General features: G+C 37.3%; 1 long non-coding RNA gene across 1 annotated transcript in view; it reads left to right on the top strand.

Annotated features, from left to right (window-relative positions):
- LOC143022392 (uncharacterized) overlaps nucleotides 1-12,486 on the top strand; it is a 237,202-nt gene extending 224,716 nt beyond the window's left edge. The window contains exon 3 of the long non-coding RNA XR_012966044.1: nucleotides 12,003-12,486. This is a non-coding gene — a long non-coding RNA (uncharacterized LOC143022392). The remainder of the gene's footprint in view (nucleotides 1-12,002) is intronic.
- The last annotated feature ends 10,089 nt before the right edge of the window (nucleotides 12,487-22,575 follow it).

Genomic DNA, 22,575 nt, shown 5'->3' with positions numbered 1-22,575 from the left:
ATGCAATATGTTTCCTTGTTAAGTTGTTTAAGATCCACTTGCAGAGTTTTGTAGAATAGAATGAGTAGTTTCTGACTTTCTGCTGTTCTCCATAGTACTATGCAGGTCTTCTATAGTAGCAGTACAAGGTCACTATGTAATTTTCATTACTTGATATTAATCTAGTTATAGCAACCTAATAGGTTAAACCTGTTTATATGATTATTTGATTAATCCATTAGCATGTAGTTCTCAACTTCTCATTCTCAATGCTCAGTTTACACTAGCTCTCTTAATCAGTTTTACTCACTCTTTAACTCTTGCACTTTGAATTTTTGATGATTCGATCCAGTTACTGTTATTTAGTCAATGGTGCATTGTACATGTAGTCAGCGCGTTGATTGGGCAGCTAGCTGCATGCAACCAATGAACTTCCCTGCATACAGGTACCAAGCAATTCGCAACTAGCGACATTATGTAGCACAGGGGTTCTCATTAGGGGTGAAATTCACCCCCAGGGGGGAATTTTGGGATTTCTGGGGGTGATTTGTGACCACAGTCAGCTTACGGGGTGAGGAAAGCAATTATAGGTTTTGGCCTATCTGGCCTGTCACCTGGGCTGGATTTATACTAATTTGGGAAAATATATACTAATTTGGAAAAAATAAAAGGGTATTTAGTAATATTTGCATATTATTTAGAATGCACCTTTTGAAACAGACAATCTTGGAAAGGAGGGGGGGAATGACATTCTGACAAATGGTGAAAGGGGTGAATGGGACAAGTAAGGCTGAGAACCCCTGATGTAGCACGATAGTCGTGTAAAGTCTAGTCAACATGTACTAGTATGAGCGCGCATGCAGCTGATACGAAGCTAGGCTAGGTAAGCCATTGAACTCTAGCAGCTATACCGCGTACACATACGTAAGTACATCAACAAATTAAAGTTGATTGATGCGTTGCGGTTATGGTATCGATTGATAATGCAGTGATTGATCACGGGTAAGTTGTGTTTGCTCTGATCCTTTCATCAATGGTGATGGGATTCAGGGATTGCCAAATGATGGATAATGCATGAAAAACGTTGAATCTTGCCACGGGAGCGATTTTTTTTTTGGGGGGGGATCGCTCCCGCTATTGGATTTGCGAGAGCGACATTGGAACTTTCCCGAGCGAAATCGCTCGTCGCTCCCGTGTATTTTTTTTCGCTGGTGTGTGTATTTTACCTAGTTGTATTTACCTAGTTGTATTTTGCGGGAAGGGGAGCTATGCTCGTGTTGTCCCGACATTGTATCTCGCAGTGTCTAGTTTGTTTTTAAACTCATGAATGGTTTTTGCGCATACTATTTCATTATCCAGTTTGTTCCAAGTGTCCAAAACTCTATGTGGAAAACTGTTTTTCTTCAGTTCTCTTCTATAGCTATGTTTTTTTTATTTTCTTACCATGTCCTCTTGTGTGTCTTTTGTCCCAGTTAAGTAAGTTCTCTCTATCAAGTATCTCTGTGCCTTTCATGATTCTGTAGATGGTCAATAGGTCACCTCTCTCTCTTCTTTGCTCCAGTGTCGGTAACTCCAGTTTAGCCAATCTCTCCTCGTATGATAGGTTTGCAAGTGCAGGTGCCATTTTTGTAGCTGCTCTTTGGATTCTTTCTATTTTCTTTATATTCTTTTTGGTACTGGGGGACCACAATGTCGCCGCATACTCTAATCTAGGCCTTATCAATATAACCAATATTTTTTTTATCATGTCTTCGTCCAAGTATGTAAATGCCACTTTTATTGATCTTAGCAAGTTGTAAGTCTCCCCGACAATTTTGTTAATCTGTATATCATAGGACAAGTCGTTCGTGGTAATTACACCCAAATCTTTTTCGGATCCTACTTTCTTTACTTCCTTGGTTCCAATTGTATATTTTCCTGATATTCTGTTTTTGCTTTTTCCAAACTCCATTATGCTACACTTCTTAGTATTAAAGTCCACTTCCCATTTCTGACTCCAGTTCCATACCCTATTTAGGTCTTCTTGCAGTGCTTCACAGTCCTCATCAGTTTCTACTTTCCTTAACAGTTTGGCGTCATCAGCAAAGAAGCTCATGTAGCAGTTCACGTCCTCGTCCATGTCATTCATATAGATAGCAAACATTATTGGTGCCAGTACAGATCCTTGCGGTACTCCACTGATCACCTCTTTCCAATCTGAATATTTTTCTCTGAGCACTACTCTCATCTTTCTACCACCAGTGTGTGTGTGTGTTCACTTTGGTCTTTGGATCACGTGTTGAACTCGTGATCGACAGCTATTTCCCTCCTGGAAGAGAGCTCAGAGCTCGTAGGTCCGATCTATGGGTAATGCTATGACCTTACACACACACACACACCCAACTCCCCGCCCACAAGAGTCAGAGTAACGACCCGAAGCACAGTTGTACCGAAATAATTTCGGCCCCGGGCAGGATTCGAACCAAGCACTACGCGCACCACCATGCTAGTAGTTCATCGTTCTACCAACTGCGCCACCGAGTCGTGTGTGTGTGTGTGTGTGTGTGTGTGTGTGTGTGTGTGTGTGTGAGTGTGTGTGTATTGTTACGAATCTTACGGGTGCTTTGGACTTTTAATATAAAGATATTCCAAGATGATATGAATGATTCCCAAGACCCTAGGTTTTTGGGATATCTGCCTACAGAATAAAATTATGCAAGGTCGCCGTGTAAAGTTTCATGAAAATTTAACAGAATGAAACACATAGAAAGTTTGAAATTATTTATTAAAGTTAATGGGAATAACAAGATAATTATAACCAAGGACATATAACTGAATTAAGGATTTGCAAATAAATTCTAAACATGATTCCAAGTTCTTAAACGTAATGTATAGATCTTGTCCCACAATGTTTAGTGGTAGAGGACTTTTTAATTTCGTTTCCACAATTCCCATTCTGTCTGTTTTTTCTGCTGACAGATAGTCGTTTAATTAGTTAGGCCTGAAATCATGCCGTCTAGGTTGGTATATGTTATTTTTAATGTTTTCCTTTCTCCTCCTTTTTTTCTACTACGTTTCCCCCTTTTTTATATATAAAAAAATTTCTTAGCCTCAGGTCCAGCTCTCTCTCTCTCTTGAAAAAAGTTATTTTCAGTCTCCGTTCTTTTCTCGTTTTTTTGTTTTTTTTTGCTTCACCTCTAAGTGCCTTTTCTTTCTCTTTTTCCTCATCGCCCACTTCTTTTTTGGTCCATACACTGTTGTAATTTTCACTATTTGCCAGTTTTGATGTTTTTGATGGTACTTCTGCTATTATTTGAGACCTTAGTTTGATTTTTAGTGGCCTATATTGTTTTTCTTTTGGGTAATTTCTCATCCTATGTATCTCTTTAATCTCTTTGTATATCTATGTATATATTGCATTTCTTTAATACCATGAAATACACTGTGTCTCTGACCCAATTTTTTTTTTCTTAATTACGTTAATTACAGTTTCTTTGGCATTTTCTTCAACTTGTTGTTGTACTATTTCCTTAAAGGTTAACTTTTGATTTTCTTGTTCCACTTTCCATTGTTTTTTTTTTATATTTCTTGGAGATCAATCTCCTTAATCGTTTCTCCGACTTTTTCGGTCATCGCTTATATTTGTTCTTTCATTTCTTTTATCAAGGCCTCGTTTTTGTTTTAATCTTCATTTTTCATTCTTTCATTCTCATTTCTGATCATGTTTAATTCTTTCTTCAGACCATCAAGCTCCTTCTTCGTCTCGTCATTAGCTCTTTTAAGTTGAGGTATTTCTCAGTACATTGCCCTGTACTCAATTTTTAAATCTACTAGTTCGTCCAATAAATCAGTAACATCCCAATCCTAACACAAGCTCTACTACTCTCGTAAAAACTCTTGACTGCTCTTAACAGCTTTCCTCCTATCCCATATATCTGCAGTACCTCCCACAGTGCTTCCCTGTCTACCCTATCGTAAGCCTTTTCCAGATCCATAAAAGCCCCCCCCAAAAAAAACAACAACAACAAAAACATCCTTACCTTTTCCTATAGCTTTCTCACATATCTATCTTACCACAAACATCTGATCTACACAACCTCTACCTGTCCTAAACCCACACTGTTCCTCACCAATTACTCCCTCTCTTCCTCTCCTAATCCTCTCAATCAAGATCCTCCCATAAGCCTTCCTAACTACACTCAACAAGCTGATCCCTCTCAAACTATTACACTCACACTTGTCCCCCTTTCCCTTGTAAAGCGGAACTATACAGGCACTCCTCCAGTCCTCTGGCACTCTACCCTCTCTTAAACAAACAGTGCATAACACCACCAGCTAGTCTACCATAACTGTACCTCCTTTCTTCAGACATTCCGCATGGTATCCATCCAACCCAGGTGCCTTACCTGCTCTTATCATCTTAACAGCTGCTTTCATTTCATCCTTCCCTATTTCTCCTCCATTTTCCTCACTCATCACTCTCATTTTCTTGGCGCTTCCCACTGCAGCTACCTTTCCCTCCCTATCCTCCTTCACATTTAGCAACTCCCTAAAATATTCTGCCCACCTTCCACTCACTGCCTTTTCTTCCATTATCATCTCTCCATCTGCACCTTTTACCTTTTCTTCTCTACTTGATTCGCCTGCTCTTTCTCTCTTAATTTCTTTCCAAAACATCTTTTTATTACTTTCAAAATTTTCTGTCATACTCTTACCCCATTTCACATCTGCTCTCCTCTTTACCTCCTTTATCTTATGCTTAACTTCCCTTCTCTTTACTTTGTACCTCTCATATGATTCCCTCGTCCTAATTTGTAGCTAATCTATGAATGCCTGCTTCTTCTCTTCTACACATTTCTTTGCTTCCTCATCCCACCACTCACTACCCTTCCTTCTATTTCCTCCTGCCCTCCTTGTTCCACACACCATCTTTGCACACCTTATGACTCCCTCCTTGAACCATCCCCATTCCTCCTCCACTCCTAGTTCTACTCTATCCTTTACTCCCTCCCACTCCTCTTTCAGCTTCTTCTTACACTCGCTCTCCTTTTTTTCTCATTTAAGCAGTTTACTCTGCCCTTTCCCTCTTTCTCCACCTATTCTCCACTCTCAATTTACCTTCCACCAGAAAATGATCTGATATCCCCCACTCTCTCCCCTTAGAACATGTACATCCTTAACTTTTCCTACCATACTCCTGGTCACCACTATACAGTCCATTAGTGCTCTATCTGCCACCCTTCCATCCACCACCCTCTCCCATGAGTACTTATGCTTGCCTTTCTTCCCAAACACTGTATTTGCTATCATCAACTCTCTTTCAAGACACATCTCCACCATCAATTCTCCACTACGATTTTTACCTGGAGCCCCATACTTCCCAATCACTCCGTCTATTGGTTCATTTCCTACCCTAGTATTAAGGTCTCCTAATACAACTACATTGACATTTCTCCCTAATCCCTCTATTCACTCATTTAAATCTATCCAAAAAGCCTCCCTTTCCTCTATGCTCTTCTCACTACCAGGCCCATACGCACTTACAAAATCCCACATCTCCCTTCCCAGCTTCACCTTCATTCACATCAACCTTGATGAAACCTCCTTCCACTCCACTACCCGCTTACTTATCTCTTCACTTAGTAGTAGCCACCCCTTCTCTCCCTCGTCCCCTCTTCACTGCTGAGTACCTTCCATCTACACTCCCAAACTCACAGTTTCCCTTTCCTTTCATTTTAGTTTCACTCAAAGCCAGCACATCCATCTTTCCTCTCACAAACATACTGCCTATCTCTTCCCTTTTACTCTCATCTGTACAACATCCGCGCTCATTAAAAGACCCATATATATATACATATATATATGTATATATATATATATATATATATATATATATATATATATATATATATATATATATATAAGTTTACAGAAACCTGAACAAGTTGTACCAATAGTTTTTGACATACTTATATGTTTTAGTTTTATTCACATACACATGAAATTCGGTAAACCTCGATATGGGCTTCTTTTGTCGCCCGGAGAACATATAAACGATATTCACTTTTACACCTTGTATTTTGAAACATCTCCAGTGATACAGATGTGATTACTTTGGACATTAACCCCCTTTGATTTTTTTTTGGGGGGGAGGGTATGTGAAGGACAAAGTACCGTACACAGGTACACAGGGCCCGCAATGGCTCTCGACGGCCCTGTGGGTCGTTTTCACTGTTAGTATGGTTTACTTTTTTCTTATATTTTTCTTGTGTAAAGGGGTTTAATATGGGCATTTGGTATTCGCACCTATTTATGGAATAGTTTTTTATTATTTTGTTTAAAACTTAATATATTTTCAACTACTTTAAAGAATATAATTTTGGCCCCTAATAGTGTTTTTTACCTCCACATTTCTTTTATCCTGATAGTTCATCTACATACTTTAGTGCTTTATTTCTACTTTTGTAATAAAATTGTTTTAATATTTTATTGTGTTGTATAGCATTTTCTGTTTATGACTTTCTTTCATTTCTTTGTAACTTTTTATTAGTTTTAATTCTCAGACTCCATTATTCAAGGATTTCTTGTCAAGTTTCTTATGAACCTCACCTCGAGTACACAAAAACTCATGCCTGGTGTATTACGGTATTTGTACTTTGTTTGACGGGTTTTTTTATTTCTAAATATTGTTTTCTTTCAAAGAACATTTCAATCTATGAAAGTATGATATAGCAAAGTAATTTTCGATATTTATTGGTTACCATATAATTTTTGTCGAAATGATATGTTCAGATTTCGATATTGTTTTTAAAGTCCTATTCATCAGGTTGTGGGTATGAAAAAAGTTACATTCTTTTAAGCATCACATGTATAAACTTACATTGCGTTTTCTAGGTTATTGGATTCAACATTTCAGCTGTTACTCTGCGAAGTGCCTATGCATAATAGTCTTTGTCAGAACTTGGGGTGGAAGACCGTTTACCTTTACTGCCGTCACCTACTGATATCAACATAATTTCTTTGACTTGCAATTGATCATCTGTTTCACTGCCATCATCCCAACCGCGAGGCTAAATATACTAGAGTACGTGGTAGTTCGTGACCATCACACAGTTTTATTCCATTCCCCCCTGTATAGGCCGCTTAAATGTTACGTTACATTTGCGGGATCGAGAGCAAATGAAATAAAAATCAAGTCTACATCAAGTTTGTTTTACTGATCTATGAGGCAATGTTATTTTGATTCTTAGCATCACTTATAACATACAATTTCCCCTTAATTAACATAAAAGAAACATTTTGTGTGGTACAACTAATGTGTAGTTTACATCCATAGAAAATATTGGCGTGAGGGTAAGTATGTAACGCTTTCCATAATACACATATATTTGCCTTTTTTCTTGACTCTTATTCAATTACATAATAATTTACACTGTTTAAAGTTAGTCAAAATCTTTACCTTGGATTACCAGACCTGAATAATCTACGAAATACAACGGTAGCGAAGGGGGCGACTATTTAATGCTCTCGGTAGTGCGAGTGAAACATATGAGACTTGCGTCATCTAACCTTCCGGCCACCTTTAAGTATCATCCTACACATAATAATCTAACCTAATGTCCACCAATATTATCGTTGGGAGAAGGTAACTTTCGGCCACAATCCCTTTCTTCAATTTTTTTTATTGGTTTCTACTGACGGAATACACATGATTCTTGTGATCACTGTGTTCCTTCTGTTCTAGTGTAATTATATGTTAGAAATTCCCTATCCCATATTTGTCCCTGCCAATGAGGCCTGCCTTAGAATATTTCTCTATATAAACTGGCTAACTACCATATGCAATATCTCCATAATTTTTTTTTTTTTCACCCAGACACTTGCACCTACCTGCCTTTGAATGACTACCCCTCGCGTTATACCCACCGGGTGCCCATAATTGTATTTGTATCTCTTGGCGAAGGTCCCGCCTACCACTTCATAATTCAAGTTGATGTTTCGCTACCTCATTTTATGGTGGAACATTCATGTGTCCTGAAATTCTAGATATGTTTCTCTACTGGAATCCTCATGACGTAATGGAGGGGTGGAGTGAGAGATGTAATTTCCCAAATTCCTGCCCGTGATGTCACGTACACCTTAAGAAATAAAATAGAATAGAATAAAGAGGAAAGTAATACTCAATTAAATCCATGACCTTATAGTAGGGGTGGTTGCATCCCTTGGTTGGTTACCTCCCTTATAAGTGGGGAGAAGCCTTTGGTATTTAGATATATTGGCTTTTTGTTTGGTTTTCATTGTTTTGTTTCTAAATTAATATTAATCACATAAGGTCTTACTTTTTTTCTTGAAGCCTTTATCTGTTCTGGGCCTAATGCTAGTCACCATCACAGCTTTTATTTGTGCAGCTTAAACATTTTTCTTCGTTTGCTGTGCAACCGGAGTTGGTTATGGCTACACTTGTCATCTCTCTGCTCATAATTGCAATATCTAGCAATGTGGCCGAAACTCGGACACTTGGAACAATAAAAAGCACTATAAAATTTACATATTGTATTTCATTTTTTCCATAGAGGTATAGAAATGTCTTCTCGCTCATATATTAAATCTCTGACAACAGTACATTCTATGACCCAATTATGTTTATCATCCTCTTTGGGATTGATATTGTCACAGGTTTGATTTTTTTTTCATTAATCAAATTGTTTTCTAACAGTTTGTTATTCAAGATATAATATCGTCGCCATCCTTGCATACATTGCATTTTTTATTTCAGGTATAATTTTCTGTATTTCTTGGACTGATATTTTTATTGCTATTTTATGTTTGTTCTTGTCATCAAAAACTTACTAACAAAGGACCTTGTGAAATAGTTCTTATCCTTTGAAATTGAGTTTCTACTTTCTCCATTATATTTTCCTTGTTATATAGTCTTGTTTATCATTGAACGTTTTATTGCCATTGTACTGTTTTTCGTTTTCACTTTTAACTTACTCATATAACGAATCCAGTTTCTCATTAGTTATCTTATCATTTAGAGAATCCTGAACTCCTTGTTCAAGGCTTTCAGTCATAGAGTCTATCTTACAGTTTAGTTCTTGCAGCCATTTCTGAAATTCTAGAGAAATGAGCCCCACTAACCTATGCGTATTTTGTAGTCTGTTATAGTTGATCAAAATTCATACCTCTCATATTGGCTTTCTCTGTCACACATTTCTTTTGTTTAAATCACACGTAATAAGATTACTGCCTATTATGCCTTTGTATCTAATTGGTACTCCGAAGTATTTTCCTTGTTATGGTACTACAGTTTGCAAAAGCCATAACATCGTGCAGTTACCACTCCACACTGCCCACATTTAGCTGACACATCACATTTCTTTATACCAGTTGCCACTTTTTTCACTGCTTCATCCATTTATCGTCCTGCTTCAAATGATCTGCTCTATTTTCTTATACGGACTAATCCACACTGCATATTATACGGACTAATCCACACTGCATATTCTAAGTTCCCAAAATAACACACACACACACACACACACACACACACACACACACACACACACACACACACACACACACACACACACACACACACACACACACAATCACTTTGATAAGACCAAGATTGGAATATGCAGCAACGATGTGGTCACCAAGTACAAAAAATGTATAACAAAACTTGAAAGAATACAAAGAGCAATTACAAAATTGGCACCAACACTCTCAAAACTATCATGTGAAGAGAGACTAGCAAAACTTGAGCTACAGACATTAGAGCAAAGAAGAGAGAGAGGAGATTTGATAACTATTTACAGAATCATGAAAGGAATAGAAACTATTGATAGAGAGGATCTAATAAAATGGGATGATAGAAATACAAGAGGACACGGAAAGAAAATCAAGAAAGACAGCTATAGAAGAGATCTGAAAAAGAACAGCTTTCCTCACAGAGCAATAGACATTTGGAACAAGTTAGATGAGAAAGTGGTGTGTGCAAAAACAATACATGAATTTAAAAACAGTTTAGATAAAATGAGATATGAAGACGGGACCCCACGAGCATAGCTCCCCTTCCCGTAAAATACAACTAGATAAATACAACAAGGTAATACACACACACACACACACACACACACACACACACACACACACACACACACACACACACACACACACACACACACACACACACACACACACACACATATATATATATATATATATATGAATTATATTGATTACTTATCATGCTAAACGTTATTTGTTTCAGTACCTGTATATATATTTTTCTGGCGATTGTTAACCTAAATCGACTTTTGTAGTCGATTTTATTTAGCTGTATTTGTTATCATATATATATATATATATATATATATATATATATATATATATATATATATATATATATTCTTTTTTTTTTCTTTTTTCTTTTTTTTTCTGCTGAGACATGACCCGCAGATTAGAAGGGTAGTGTCTCTTCTAATATTTTCTTCAGCTTAGTGAAAGAGTTGACTTGTGAATCATTCTATTTCAGTTAACCTATTAAAACACGTGCTGACAACCTGTGCAGACTATATTTTTTACTCGTTCGTACCAGGCCATTTTATTCAAGTGGGGTTCTTCCTTTAGGGTGAATGATTAAGGCTGCTTGACATGACATGCAAAATAGAACTTATGGAATTCCGACCGGTTCCAGTCAATGCCGATCTGTCCAGAGCAATGAAACCGGAATGGGCCTCCTTTGATATCTTTTGCGAAACAGTTCAAAGGCAGCCCACACTATTTGTTCAAAGTTGTCTCTGTGTGCTACATGCTGCTCCCTTCCCACCTCGTGAGTATCGAAGTTCTGGAACGATTTTCAGCAGATACCAGTGATTACTATTTACACAAAATGCGGCACTTGGCCTTGGATTGGAGTACATTTTATTTCTTTCTGGAGTGGTCCCCTGTGGCCATTTAGTTTTTGAACTTTTGTGACATTTTTACTGATCTTCGAAATAGATAATGGTACAGCAGCAAAATTGACGGCCTTAATCTTACCTTACCGTGACCTGGCCACGTGTCGTCTCGGTAAATATGGCAAGTGTGGTTGGACGTCGTGGGCGCTACTGATTCAAGTCAAAACACTACTACTTTATGGCTGCAAACTTTTATTGAGAAGTGCAGCTGTGGACAAATGAAACTGTGATAGTTGTGCGCAGAGTCGTACCGGTAGTTGGTGGCATGTGGCAATTAAAAAAATATGTATTTTTTATGGAGCGTATTACTACAAGGTAAACGTAGTAGTCAACAGAGGATACACTTTAATTTGTGACCTGTATTATGAATGAGTTCACGATGGCAGTAATGCACGTACCATTTCAGGTTCATACAGTTGTACATGTAAAGATCCTTTCGTGAACTATTGTACACTTTGTTCTGCAGGGAAAAGATGCTCACTCCTTTAATCACATCATCTGCTCTTATAGTGTGTCTCAATTCACTATTATTGCTTTTAGGCACTTCTGTGGCTTAGACTGAGTTGTTCTATTGAGAACACTCAGATTTACCATCTGAGTGCCTATTTTGATCTTCATATAATCAGTAAAGTTGCATATTAGCGTGGCCGTGTAATTAATAAGTATATAAACCATATCTGCTCAGAATCTATTTCACGCTGAATGAAATGTTCTGGCAATACCTAAAACAAAATTCGTAAAGGGATATGCAACATGGGCCATCTCCAATATTTGAAACTTCATGTTCCAGATGCGTAGATTTTACACGAACTAGTGTTTGTTTTATTTTCTCTTAACGATGAGAATCATGCATCAGGCATTACTATGGGATAAGCAATCCAACTTGAGCAATTGTACAGTCAAAACGTTCTAAATTAATCAAATGTGGCAGAGCTTATCTTCAACATTTAGTGACAGTAAGTTTGTTGGCATGTTAACTTCTCTCTTTTAGACTATTTTCATTCCTATTTCTTAACAGATGACCTTAATGTGGAGCAAAATATATCCAGCTTGCTTACTATTTTATTGTATTTTACCCAGGTCAATTGCAGATCACCAATTGCAAATGTCCGAGCACCTGAGACAATGGTGACGTCTTCAGTTGCGTCCAAATGGCTGTTGCGGGTCTGAGGGTACGACTCTACTGGATGCATGATGATGATGATGGCGACGACGACGACAACGACGACGACGACGACGACAATGATGATGATGATGATGAAGATAATGATGATGATGATGATAAACAAACAGATAAATAGTAAATAATAATAAATTCACATATAACTAATAATAAATGAGAATAAAGCAAATAATAATAAATAGAAAAATTATAACAAAACAAATAAACAAATAATACAAAATAAATGACAGTCATTACAACATCTTGCTTAGGTGTTTGTCTAGATGATTCTTAAAGCTTCGAACTGAACTACATTGCACTGCCTCTGCAGGAAGTTTATTCCATTCATTAACTATATGGTTGGCGAAGTTGTTTCTACTCACTTCCAAATTAAAAATATTCCCTGACAGTTTGAGACCATTGTTTCTTTTCGGATTCTCATTCAGTGTGAAAATTTTGTCACTTTTGATGTTATCAATTCCCTTTAGAATCAAGTCCTACGTTTTTTTTTAGGGAAAACAGATTCATATGTTTTAGTCGATTTTGGTGTGATTTATTTTCTATATTTGGAATCAATTTTGTGGCTCACCGTTGTACTTTTTCCAATCTGTCAATGTCTTTAATGAGATTCGGAGACCATACAGAAATAGCATATTCCAAATATGGACGAACTAACGATTTATATAGCTTGATGGACTTCTGAAGTCAAAAGATCGCGCAATCAGTCCTAGAATCTTATTTGCTTTCTCAGAGGCTGAAATACACTGCTTAGATGATTTGAGATCGTTACTGATAATTACGCCTAGATCCTTTTCACTATCCACTTTTGTTAACGAATTTTCAAATAACTTGTAATCGCACTTACTGTTATTTTTACCTATGTGCATTACCTTGCATTTACTTGTGTTAAATTTCATTAGCCACTTTTCAGACCATTGCTGTAATTTATCTAAATCTTCTTGAATATCTAATTGGTTTAAGTGATCATTTGCCATTCCGCACAGTTTTGTATCATCAGCAAATTTTGAAACAATAGATTTTAGTCCGTGGTCTATATCATTTATATATACTATGAATAGAAGTGGCCCAAGAACGGAACCTTGAGGAACTCCACTCGTAACATTTTTCCATCTAGAAGTTTTTCCATTTAAAACAACTCTCTGTTTTTGATCATTCAACCAATTACTAGTCCAACTTAATAGGCTACCACTTATTCCGTGTGAAGCTAATTTAGTAAGTAATCTTTCGTGGGGGACGGTATCAAAAGCTTTGGCAAAATCTAGATATATTAAATCTATATTGTTTATTTTGTCATAATTCGAGATGACTGTGTTGAAAAATTCGAGTAAGTTAGTCACGCAAGGACGTTTCCATCTGAAACCATGCTGGCTATCATTTACCAATGATGATGATGAAGACGATGATGATGATGATGATGATGATAATGATGATGATTATGATAATGATGATGATGATGATTATGATAATGAGTGATGATGATGATGATGATGATGATGATTATGATGATGATGATGGTGGTGGTAATGATGATAATGACGACGACTATGACGACGACAGCAACAACAACAACAGCAACAAGAACAATGCTACTACTACTGCTACTACTAATTATAACAACAATAAAGAAAATAGATAGATACATTCATACATAAATACATACATATGCTAAAAAGCCCTTTCTACCTAATATGAGGAGTGGCCAAGTCAAAACAGAAACCCAACCATTCCATATCCATTCAAAAACACATTTGTTGTCCCTTTTATCCCAGCTCCTTGTGGATGAAGGGTCATTCCTATCCACAGTGTTCGGATCAGCGGTAATGCAGCAAGACAGCAATTCCACAGCAGGGCCCGACAAACGAAACTGGTTTAAACACACTGTTTCATTACATGGCGACCCTCTCCATCATTTACCAAGAATTTAATGAGAAACCAAAAGAAATTCCTTCGGCCCGCGTCAAGTCATCCGTTCACAACAACGCTTCTACCACACTTACCTACTGCCGCCTCCCTTCGCTGCTCAATAGACATTCCTCTTGCACCGAAATGTCCCTTTTTCCCCACCCATCCATCTCATACTCAATATTGCCCTCAAGTTTACTCCATCCACTTCTGAGTTCTGTACTCGTTTATGGTACTCTTTCGTCACTCATTCTTTCCATATGCCCAAACCATACTCTCAACACGTCTTTACCTCACTCCATTTTCCTCCTCCACTCTAAATTTCCCTCCCATAAAAATAAATAAATGAATAAATACATAAATAAACAATTGAATAAAAAAAATCTGAGAACCCCTTGCTCTCTCCCCTGAAAACATAAACGTCCAGAACTCTTGTAATCCTCCTTTTGGGTACATCTACATAGTCCATTAATAACCTATCAAGTATTTCCTAATCCACCACCCTTTCCCACGTATACCTATTGTTGGGCCTCTTCTTCAACACTGCGTTCTTTATTATCAACTATTTTCTAAACACATCTACAACATCATCTCGTCACTATAGGTGGGGCAATGTTACTAGCGGGGTCCCCCAGGGCTCGGTTTTGGGTCCCTTGTTGTTCATTATGTACATAAACGACTTAGACGATGGGATAAATAGTGATGTTAGTAAGTTTGCGGACGGCGCTAAAATAGGACGCCTACTTAGGTCAGGAGACGATGCAGAGATTCTGCAGGATGATCTTAATCAGTTGTTCACATGATCGGTGAAATGGCAAATGAACTTCAATATCTCTAAGTGTAGCGTGTTAAACGTAGGGCTACACAACCCCAAAATTAGATACATCTTAGATAACACGTTTTTAGAAAAATCTGAGTGCGAGAGGGACTTGGGAGTTCTGGTGAGTCCGGACCTTAAAACCAGGAAGCAGTGTATTAGCGCCAGAAATAAAGCTAACAGACCATTAGGTTTCATTACTAGGACGGTAACAAAAAGAAGTGCAGAGGTAATTATTAAACTCTATCAAGCGATAGTTAGACCCATCCTTGACCATGCGGTACAGTTTTGGTCTCCATCCTACAGAATTAACTGGAATCAGTCCTACAGAATTCACTAGAATCAGTACCGAGAAGAAGGACCAAAATGATACATGGACTCAGAAATTTGCCTTAGGAAGAGAGGCTTAGGCACCTTAACTTACACTCTCTGGAAAGACGCAGAGTGCGGGGTGATCTAATAGAAGTGTTCAAGTGGATCAAAGGTTATAACAAGGGTGATGCAAACAAGGTCATCATAATAAAACAACAGGGCAGGACTCACAGTAATGGGTATAAACTGGACAAATTTAGATTTAAGAAGGAAATAGGCAAGAATTGGTTTACTATTAGGGCGGTCGGTGAATGGAATAAACTTAGTAATCATGTAGTAAGCGCTGAAAATATCAGTTGTTTTAAAAAAACTATTAGACAACTTTATGGATGGGGATGACAGGTGGTGATGGATACGGAGCTGCCTAGTGTAGGTCTTATGGTCTCTTGCAGTCTCCTTTATTCTTATGTTCTATAATTCTTACCTGACACCCCGGACCTCCGTACTCCTCCATCCAATGGCTTATCTCTTAGTCTAGCAATGGGATTCCCTAACACCACTACATTTACATTCCTTCCAAAACACACTATACACACGTCTAATTAGGTCTAAAAAGCCTCTTTCCCCACATCCTTTTTCTAAATGCTAGAACTCTATGCACTCACAAAAACTCATATATCTCATCCAAATTTCACTTTTGCCCACATTATTCTCGAAGACACTTCCCACCACTCCACTACCTCTAAGTAGCAGAGCTACTCATTCTTTCCCTTGCCGATTCATCACTCCCCTTTCAATTTAGTTTCACTTAATACTGATGTATTAATCTTCCTTTTCACACCAGTCTCTTTCCTTTTCAATCAAATATGTATCACCACCACACATTTAATTAAAATATCCCAATTAATAGTGTTCTACTTGGAGTCTTCCAAGATCCTTTTATGTTTCAATTTTTCACAGGAAGAACATACAGCGTAGGGTCCCTAGTCCCATCACTCCGTCTCATTTAGTCACCTTTTACAACACGCATGGGAAATGCAGATGCACAAATCTCGTCCTACCCCCTCCCCCCCAACACACACATACACACAGCAAGGGGGATCCGAAAAAGGTTGACTCAAAGAAGTGGTATGGGACAGCTTCAAGGAATGACAGATGTAGTACAAAAGTATCATCATCAATCCTTCACGAGTAGGGATTTTTAAACTCTAACATAGATGAATGATGTGTAGCTCTGGTCCTTAGGGACGCCCCACAATAGGCCCTACATTTTTTGCCGCATGCATACAACAACAACTACTACTACTACTACTACTACTAACATTACTACTACTACTACTACTACTTTTTTTTTTTAAATTGACACGACCTCCATCCTCGTGGAACTGTGTGGTGGAAGCAGCAGGATCTGTCTCCCACAGACACAGTTCATTGGCCCATCTCCCGCCAATGACTGTGGTCGACAACCCTTTTAATTATCTATTTAATTTTTATCAACAATGCCTAATACAAAAGTTCATTTATCCTACTGTCAACCACCGTCTGCTCAAAATCTAGGTTTTGTATATGTGCCGATTTGGGCGGTGGGGACCTTGTACCTCTCAGGCATAGGAGGGCTGATCTTAGGAGTGAGAATGACAGTCTACATCTCATCCATGAAACAATGCTGCTTTTGGGTTGTTGTTTCTTTTCAGCCATTATCTCTGCCAGCCGAGCGTAGAATGCCTTTGCTCTAGGACCCATCCCACCTGAAGTCGTAAAGGTTATAGGAGTGAATGAGCCCTGGTCTACATTCTGTATACGCTCTTCGTACATCCTGATCTTCTCATACTCGTTCCGGAAGTGAGATGCCTCAATAGTTAGGTTGTTGTAACAGGGGGCCATCGGATCAAATATTCGCATGTCAAAGAAAGCCAATTGTCCCCGTGTCCAGAAACCTCTTGCGCTGACATCCACTCTTGCTTCATCTGATGTATTGGACGTGCGGTATCTGAAGTTCTCCCCTCCTAGTGGGAGTAATGTTGGTTCGATAGTCACATTCTTGCACACCTCCTGAAGCATTTGGGCAGTGAATCCACCCTGCTTTCATATCATCGCATGGTCCGGAGTAGGCAGCCCTCCCAATGGCCATCCATACCTCAGGGCAATGGCATCCGTGAATTCTCTTTTGTTTAAGGTGAATCCCTTTGCCATGATTGGTAGTGCTGTCAGCCAATTGGACGCCCCAACTTCCTGCGCCAATGTTATCTTTCTTTTCATACAATTCGATAGCCGAGCTAGAAGTGCTTGAAGTTCCTCCTTCTGCCTCTCCTCCCTCCCCTTTGAAATGTTTCTTCTAATTTCTCTGATCTCCTCCATGTTAGTCTCCTTCCGTTGATCTTGTGACATGATGTTGTTTGTCAAGGAGGACGTGAGTTTCATAGAGTTTTGGTGTTCTATTTTGGCTAGGTTTAGCGGGTTGGAGATGCCTAGCCCTCCCATTCTAGGTGGAAGTTCAATGAGTTTTCTTTCCTCTTCGTCTAATGTCCGTCCGTTGGTGATGGCCGGTACTAGCTCGTTTCTGATGGTTTCTTCAAGGGGTCTTAGTAGGTTGGTGATGTTAGGTACCGTCCTTAATATGTAGTTCCACTTATGTTTAACCCCATATATGAATGCGGCATATGCCGCCTGCGGTTCGGTCTTTGCAAAGTTAGCTAGGAGCCTAACTTCCGCCACCCAATCGTTAACTTTCTTTTCAATATATTGCTTTTTAAAGGATTCTGAGCCGATCACTGCACCGAGATGTCTTTCCCCCTCTTTTGTTACCTTCACTTCACTGTTCTCAAAGAGGATTTTGGCATTGTCAAAGTGTTCTGGTTTCACTATGAGGACAGACTTCTTTGCATTCGGAATGTAACCCAAGCCCGGACCGTGTGCCAACACCAGATCCCACCACTTTTTTAGGTCAGCTACTTTTCCTGCCCCCGTGAGATCATCTGCATATGCTACCTGTTTGACCATGGTGTCCTCATATTGTATCTTCTGCTGCAGGTGCATAAGACCGAGCGCGTACATAGCCATGGCCACCGGGTCTCCCTGAGTGGTTCCTTCCGCGGATTTGATGATCTCCACTTTTGTTTCTTTTTTTCTCAAACCTGTTGGTGACAAATAGGTTTGCAGGTTCCCTGAATGTGTTCTCCACATACCTGGCCAATATTGGGCATTTAATTTTGATGTTGTGTATAGTAGCCTCTCTATTTAAGTTGTTGAATGCGTTTGATGCATCGACTAATAGGACTGCTTCGCATTCTGGTTCCTCGAATATTTTCCTCATGGCGTGGACTGCTGCCTCGGAACCCGCCTGTTGCCCCGCGCACACCTGCAGGTTGCCAGCCGCTTCTCGCACCTCGTCCTTCGCGACTTCCATGATGGCTTTTCCTACTATTCTTCGCAACACCTCGCCTATACCAATCGGACGACAGCCAGGTTTCTTATCCAACGGGATAAGTCTGCACGCTGTGTATGCCTCCAAGTGCTGGCAGTCCTCAGTCGCCAGTTTCTTTGCCAAACCAGCGATGGCCTCCTGCAGACTCCCCGCTGCCGTTCCAAATAGGCTGGTGCTAAGGAGACATTTCCATCCAGACGCATCTAGGCCCGATGGCCTACTACTACTGCTACTACTACGTAAAAGCAGTCAAGTTCGGTCTCCCACAGACACAGTTCATTGGTTCCTCTCTCGCCAATGACTGTGATCGATTATTCTTTTATATTTTGTATTATTTTACTTTGATAAAACTTAATACAAAAGTTCATTTATCCTACTTTCTACTATAGTCAGCTTAAAATCACTACTACTACTACTAATGATGATAATGATAATAACAATAATGTTAATAATAATAATAATAATACATAATAAAATACAAATAAAATACATAAATAAATGCATAGGTATAGTTAAATAATAAATAAATGCATAGGTATAGTTAAATAATAAACAAACAGGTAAATAGTAAATAATAATAAATTGACATAGACAGACAGACAAATGATAACAAAACAAAAACAAATAATATAAGATAAATTATAATCATTACAGCATTTTACTTAGGTATTTATCTAAATGATTCTTAAAGCTTCGAACTGAACTACATTGCACTACCTGTGCAGGAAGTTTATTCCATTCATTAACTACACGGTTGGCAAAGTTGATTCTACCTACTTCCAAATTGAATCTATTTCCGGACAGTTTGAGACCTTATTTCTTGTCTGATTCTCATTCAATGTGAAAATTTGGTCACTTTTGATGTTGTCAATTCCCTTTAAAATCTTAAAGACCTATATCAAGTCACCTCTGAGTCTACGCTTTTTTAGGGAAAATAGATTCATGTGTTTTAGTCGATTTCCGTATGATTTATTTTTGATATTTGGAATCAGTTTTGTGGCTCACCGTTGTACTTTTTCCAGTCTGTCAATGTCTTTAATGAGATTCGGTGACCATACGGAAACAGCATATTCCAAATGTGGACGAACTAACGATTTATATAGCTTGTTAATGAGTGATGGACTTTTGAAATCAAAAGATCCCAGAATCTTATTTGCTTTCTCAGAGTCTGAAATACACTGCTTGGATGATTTGAGGTCGTTACTGATAATTACGCCGAGATCTTTTTCACTATCCACTTTTGTTAACGAATTTCCAAATAACTTGTAATCGTACTTACTGTTATTTTTACCTATGTGCATTACCTTGCATTTACTTGTGTTAAATTTCATTAGCCATCATTTGCCACTCCGCACAGTTTTGTATCATCAGCAAATTTGGAAACAGTAGATTTTAGTCCATGGTCTATATCATTTATATATACTATGAATAGAAGTGGCCCAAGAACGGAACCCTGAGGAACTCCACTTGCAACACTTTTCCATCCAGAAGTTTTTCCATTTAAAACAACTCTCTGTTTTCGACCATTCAAACAATTACTAGTCCAACCTAATAGGCTACCACTAATTTAGTAAGTAGTCTTTCGTGTGGGACGGTATCAAAAGCTTTTGCAAAGTCTAGATATATTAAATCTATATTGTTTCTTTTGGGAGGTAGCCAAAAAGGAAAAGGCATGAAATCATTCCCACCCATTCCACCCCTAAATACACTCCACTCCCCTCCACCCTCCCGCTTATCTTAGCACCTCCTGGATGACGGGTCATCCCTTCACCTTGTCCACTGCCCTGGGTCAGAGGCAGTGTCGCAAGACACGCACATCCACAGCAATGTCGCTTCATTAAATCGGTGACCCCCCCCTCTCCGTCCACCCCTGCATAAAGGGAGGAGACGGGGAGAAATAATAATAACAATAATAATAATAATAACAACAACAACAACAACAACAACAACAATAATAATAATGATAATAATAATGATAACAATAATGATAATAATAATAACAATGATAATAATAATAATGATAATAATAATAATAATAATAATAATAATAGTAATAACGATAATAATGAAAGTAATAATATCAATAATAATAATAAATGAGAATAATGACAATAATAATAAAAACTATTTATAAAAACAATTATGATAATAATAACGATATGACAATAATAATAATAATGATAATGATGATTATGATGATTGTGATGATGATGATGATGATGATGATGATGATGATGATGATGATAATGGTAACAATAATAGAAATTATAATGATAATGATGACTGATTATAACAATAATGATAATAATAATGATAATGATAATGGTAATGATAATACTGATGACTATCATAATAATAGTGATGTTAATAACAACAACAATAATAATGATGATAATAATAATAATAATAATAATAATAATAACAACAATAATAATAATAATAATAATAATAATAATAATAATAATAACAATAACAATAATAATGATGATGATAACAACAATAATGATAATAATGATGACAATGAAAACAATAATAATAATAATAATAATAATAATAATAATAATAATAATAATAATAATGATAATAATAATAATAATAATAATAATAATAATAATAATAATAATAATAATAATAATAATAATAATAATAATGATAATAATGATAATAATGATAATAATGATAATAATAATAATAATAATAATAATAATAATAATAATAATAATAATAATAATAATAATAATAATAATAATAATAATAATAATAATAATAATAATAATAATAATAATAATGATAAGTGATAGCCAGAATGGATTCAGACGGAAACGTTCTTGCGTGACTAATTTACTCGAATTCTAAAACACAGTCGTCTCGAGTTATGACAAAAGAAACATAGATTCAATGTATTTAGACTTTGCAAAAGCTTTTGATACCGTCCCCCACGAAAGATTACTTACTAAATTAGCTTCACACGGAGTAAGTGGCAACCTATTAAGTTGCACTAGAAACTGGTTAAATGATCGAAAACAGAGTTGTTTTAAATGGCAGAACTTCTAGATGGAAAAATGTTACAAGTGGAGTTCCTAAGGGTTCCGTTCTTGGGGCACTTCTATTCATAGTACTGTATGTATAAATGATATAGACCACGGACTAAAATATATTGTCTCCAAATTTGCTGATGATACAAAACTGTGCGGAATGGCAAATGTTCACTTCGATCAATTAGATATTCAAGAAGATTTAGATAAATTACAGCAATGGTCTGAAAAGTGGCTAATGAAATTTAACACAAGTAAATGCAAGGTTATGCACATAGGTAAAAATAACAGTAAGTACGATTACAAGTTATTTGAAAATTCGTTAACAAAAGTGGATAGTGAGAAGGACCTAGGGGTAATTATCAGTAACGATCTCAAATCGTCTAAACAGTGTATTTCAGCCTCTGAGAAACCAAATAAGATTCTAGGACTGATTGCGCGATGTTCTGACTGCAAAAGCTCATCTCTCATTAACAAGCTATATAAATCGTTAGTTCGTTCACATTTGGAATATGCTGTTTCCGTATGGTCACTGAATCTCATTAAAAACATTGACAGATAGGAAAAAGTACAAAGGAGAGCCACAAAACTGATTCCAAATATAAAAAAATAAATCATACGGAAATCGACTAAAACATATCTGTTTTCCCTAAAAAAGCGTAGACTCAGAGGTGACTTGATACAGGTCTTTAAGATTCTAAAGGGAATTGACAACATCAAAAGTGACAAAATTCTTACACTGAATGAGAATCCGACAAGACATAATGGTCTCAAACTGTCCGGAAATAGATTTAATTTGGAAGTGGTTAGGAACAACTTCGCCAACAGTGCAGTTAATGAATGGAATAATATTTCTGCAGAGGCAGTGCAATGTAGTTCGGTTCGAAGCCTTAAGATTCGTCTAGATAAACATTTATGCAAGATGCTGTAATGACTGCAATTTATTTTATATTATTTGATTATTTGTTTGTTATTATTTG

Source organism: Oratosquilla oratoria, chromosome 44 (assembly GCF_046742065.1).
Source record: "Oratosquilla oratoria isolate Oo_2021 chromosome 44, ASM4674206v1, whole genome shotgun sequence".
Taxonomy (NCBI): Eukaryota; Metazoa; Arthropoda; class Malacostraca; order Stomatopoda; family Squillidae; genus Oratosquilla; species Oratosquilla oratoria.
The sequence above is the reverse complement of the archived record's forward strand: the minus strand, read 5'-3'. Positions and strand labels throughout refer to the sequence as shown.